We start from the raw sequence: 5,276 nt of genomic DNA, 5'->3' as shown, positions 1-5,276 counted from the left end.
TCTGTAAACTCCATTAGGTTTGGTTTCCAAATCGATGAGAAAGAAAACACCTTTTTGGAATGGCATTAGAGCCCTTGCCAGAGCTACATTTCACACAGGACCACTGATGAGTGTATATGAGACATACTAATATCCATTGTAAGTAGGGGAAGAAAAACCCTAGCGCTAAAGAATTTATAATCCAGATAACATACTATTGAAAAACAGAAGATACTTGAAGCTTTAAGTTTATAATCAAAGATAGCTGTTTTGTAAAATTCTGTCAGAATCAAAATCTAACACTTCAAAAATATCTCAATGTCATGAATCAATTCAACTTTATTATTATTATTATTGCAAATCTGAAATAGAAAATTTAAAAAAGTTAATTATCTGGCTGTTATTATTTCTACCCTATTTCAGGTGTTTGAAATGTTAAAAATTGGTAATGGATCTTCAACTTTTAAAAGAGTTCCTTATGGATTCAACACTAACTCAGCAAAATGTAATTATTTTCTGGAGTCATGTCATTACTCTCACCTAATTAGTTGCCTTTTACTTTATATCTGAATATATTTTACATTTCATCTCTTCCAACTCCTCAGTACTGTTTAATAGGTGAGCCTCAGTATGTTGGACTGCCTCCAGGGAACATTTTCTTTTATTTTATTGGGTACCAAAGTGCGGTCTTTACTGAGCATTCACATGAAATATGCCTGGTAATTCTACTAGGTTATGATATTCTATCCCTATAGTGAAGTTAGAGGCTCACTGTGATAAGAAGCAGGGATGTTTTCCATCTCAACTTGGAAGAATGATTTCCTGACAACGGAAGCTAAAGATGCATCATTAACATATGGCTAACATTGCTTAACTGCATGTTTAAGGAAATTCAGAATACTGCGCCTTTCTTTGAAAATTAAGACTATTTAACATATGTTTGTTGAAACCTCTGAAATCTGTTGTAGAAAACAAATCATGCTTTGTGCTTTTAAACTGTGTTAGTGATGCCGTCTAATCATGGACTTTATAATATTCCATATACTTATTTAATAATGAGTTTAAATAAAATATTATGAGAAAGTAAAATGGTTTTGATTCTTTCCTTATATTTGACATACTTAAAAATATTTTTATGCCTTGTGTAAAATTCTCTATTGAGGATAATGGCGATAACTAAACACAGACTGAATATGTAAAATATAACATTCTACTTGCTTCTTGATATAATTTGTTTCTCTGCATCACTTATGGTCGTTGGTCTTATTTATTCACTTCATAAATATTTATTGATCAAATATATGTTAAGGACAGATTTAGCTCTTGTATATATTAGTGGACAAAAGAAAATATATCTATACTCACTTAGTTTACCTTCTGAGTAGGAGACACACGACAAGACAGATTAAATGTAATAAATAATCCATTTATTTAGTATGCTTTAAAATTATAAAGCATCATAAAATTAAAAAATAAAAAGGGTTAAAGGGATTACAAATGTTTTTCTCAAGGCTGCAATTAAAAAATGTTATTGAAGTCAAACATCACTGAGAAAGAATTTATATAAAGACTTGAAATGAGGTGAAGTCTTCAGCTGTGTGGTTTCCAGGGAAAATATATTTTAGGCAGAAAGAAAGCCAGAGCACTGTCCCTAAGGTGGGCCAATGCCTGGCACATATAAGGAGCAGGTAGGAAGCCTGCAAGGGGACAGTGGGGAAGAGATAAAGTCAAGAGATGGGAGTGTAGATTTTTGTTGGTTATGTGAAGAGAGAGATGATAAATTAGGGCTTTCTGGGCTTCGATAGAGTTTTAAGATGAAAGAGTGACATAACCTAACTTATGTTAGATAACACTCTTCCATGTTGAGAATAAACTTGTATGCAAAGGTGAAAACTACAGTGACTATAGTAATGCAGAGATGATGGTGAAGAGAATGAGTCACTGCAGGGAAGGGGATGGAAGCCTGGATGTACTTTGTAGTGAAGTGTATTTCCAGATGAGCTGTGACATTCTGGTATGTGAGAGAAAAAGAAACATCAAAGATGCCTCTATTTTTTGTTAGTTAGCTTGTTTTGTTTTGATTTTTGGCTTGAGCAACTGGAAGGGTGGTTTGCCCTCAAATGAGGGACTCCACGTGAAGGAGATCTGAGGATGGGGTGGGGGTATTCGACGTTCACTGATGAACATATCGTGTTTTAGATGTCATATACATACTCCAGTTTGGGCAGGTGGTTGGATAAGATAGTCTGGATGTGGAAGGATTATGAACACATAGATGTGAGTGTATTAGAATTATAGCTGAATAGCCAAAGATTGATCACTCAGGGAACTTATGAACATAGAGGAAAAAAGGCCAAATTCTGATTTCTGAGACATTCCACTATTTGGTATGGGAGCCATAAAAAGGGACTAACAATGAAGTCAATGGGTTAGAGGCAAAGCCAGACATGCAAGGTCCCCTAGAAGCCACATGAATGTGTCAGGGAGAAATTAATGAGCAACTATGACAAAATGTTTTTGATAAATCAAGAAAAATTTATACAGATATTTATTTTTGTATCTAACAATGTGAACTTTGAGACAGTCACTAAACGGATGAATTATTTTAATACCAATAACTTTGTAGGTGCAATTTCATTCAATACGACTCTATTTGTTTTAATTTATATTAATTCAATTGCCATATAAATCAATGAGGCTAAGATAAATCAGCTCAGATATGAAAAGCACATCATCAAAATTATATTAAATATTAACAATAATATGGGTACAGTTGGGTGGATTATAGAACACTCAATTATTACATTTACTTCAACATTTATAATTGTCAAAGGCTTAGGGTGCCTGGGTGGCTCAGTCAGTTAAAAATCCTACTTTGGTTCAGGTCCTGACCTCACCGTTTTGTGAGTTCGAGCCCCGTGGTGGGTTCTGTGCTGACGGCTCAGAGCTTGGGGCATGTTTTGGATTCTGTGTCTCCCTCTTCCTCTCTTTCAGCCCCTCTCTGGTTCTCACTGGCTCTCTCTCAAAAATAAGTAAACTTTGGGTTCCTGGGTGGCTTAGTTAATTAAGAATCTGATGGCTTAGGTCATGATTTCATAGTTCACAGGTGCCAACCCCACATTAGTTTCTGTGCTGACAGCTCGGAGCCTGGAGCCTGCTTCAGATTCTGTCTGTCGTCTGTCTGTCTCTCTCTCTCTCTGTCTCCTCTCTCTCTTTTAAAAATAAATAAATATTTTAAAAAATAATCATTAAAAAATTATAATTGGAACAGCTTTCGTAAAGCACACTTTACTTCCGCCATCAAATACAGAATCTTCCTGGCTCGACTATTTGACAGTTTGTAATCCTTATTTCATATTATGACTAAACTTTTAAATGTTTTCACTTCATCATTCTTGTTTCTGAAAAATAAATGCTTGAATAAAAGAAAAATGCATATAACCTATAAAGTCGGCATAATTTAATTCTGCTGAAGTCTATCATTTTTATTAGAGAATTCATTGTGTGCAAATGTCTACATCAGTTTCTCCAGGAGGTAGAAAAGATAGTTTAGAAGAAATGAAGAAAAGAAAATTTGATTGCTTGTATCTTTGCCTGTTACATGGTAATTGGAGAAGCTAATGGAGAGGCTAATGAATAGGGAGGAGACGGATATGTGAATGTCCTGTGTAAGTTCATTTGGTAATATTGGATATTTCCTATTTGTTTTTAAATATATATTAATATATATTAAAAATTAATTATAAAAAACTACCTTTCCAGGAAAGAGAAGCTAGTATGCTTAGGTTGACAAATAAGAAACTATATTTCTATTCTGTTTTCTCTGCTTCTTCTGCTTTTTCAGCTGTGCTATGTTTTAAATCCACAATTATCAAAAGAAGCTTCTTAATGTTTTTTTTTTCTCTCTCTGCCAACCATGGTTTTGGTAAACAGACATGTGATTCAGTTCATTGATTAATATATATCTACTTATTTTTGTGACAAATGAATCTTTTGGAAAACTAATCAGTTGGTTTAAGTAGATGGGAATGAGCATCACTCTGACAAAAAAAGTAGAGGTACAATGTCTCTCATACAGAAAAATAGTCCTATTAAAATATAGGTAACAAAGCATAGGAAATATAGTTGATGGTATTGTAATATCATTACGTAATGAGAGATGGTAGCTACACTTGTGGTGAGTGCAGCATAATGTATAGACTTGTTGAATCAGTAGGTTGTTCAGTTTAAACTAATGGATCATTGTGTGTCAACTATAATTCAATTAAAAAAAAACAACTTAGGGGTGCCTGGGTGACTCGGTTAAGAGTCTGACTTTGCCTCAGGTCATGATCTCACTCACGGCTCATGAGTTTGAGCCCTGTGTCAGGCTCTGTGCTGACAGCCTGGAGCCTGCTTCAGACTCTTGTCTCCCTTGCTCTCTCTGCCCCTCCCCCACTCACTGTCTGTCTCTCTCAGGAATAAATAAACACTAAAAAAATTAAAAAAAATAAAAACTTAAAAGTGTAGGTATAAGAAAGAAAAGAAAAGCATATAGAATAGAGGATGAGAATGTCATCCTTCCTTTACCAATAATAATAGGTTTTTTCCTATTAAAAGATATTATATATTTTTTAAAAAGGACAACAAATGTATATATATATGCACTGAAGACAGCATATATTTGTTATATTCAGAGTTCTTCACTCTATTTTCTAAGAAAGAATTTCTAAGGCAGTGAGTAATACAAATTATGTAGATATAATGTTATCAAAACTAAAACCTGATAATCTCTCCATAAATATAGTATGAATTACTTGTATTACTTAATTTAGTCATGATCTACTCCATTCTAAGACTCAGATAATTCACATGAATTTTTTTGTAAGAAGAACTAGGTTTAGTGATGGTTTATAATAATAAAAATAGACCAATATCTTTTCTCATTGCTTGTACTGGAAGTCATTTTACAGATTAATAGAGAGATTTATGGAGTATAAACAGAATCTCTTGTATTTTTGGTGTCCTTCTTCAAGGACACATGTTCTTTAAGGAAATATTCTGTCTAGGTCTTTGACACACATTTCCGTGAATTTTAATTTATTCCCTTTTGTTTCCTGCATTATTCTTGGCATATAGAGGATCCTGCATTTGAGAGGTCAGAGGACATGTTGTAACTCCCATCTTTGTGTGTTTATCCATATCTATGGATATCTGCACATGTGTGCACATGCACACACACACACACACACACCATCTGGAATTATAAGACCAGTAATATTTTTTTTACTTTTTATAGAAAATAAATGGAATTTGGA

This window comes from Suricata suricatta, chromosome 1 (assembly GCF_006229205.1).
Source record: "Suricata suricatta isolate VVHF042 chromosome 1, meerkat_22Aug2017_6uvM2_HiC, whole genome shotgun sequence".
In the NCBI taxonomy this organism is placed as follows: domain Eukaryota; kingdom Metazoa; phylum Chordata; class Mammalia; order Carnivora; family Herpestidae; genus Suricata; species Suricata suricatta.
This window is presented reverse-complemented; position numbering follows the sequence as displayed.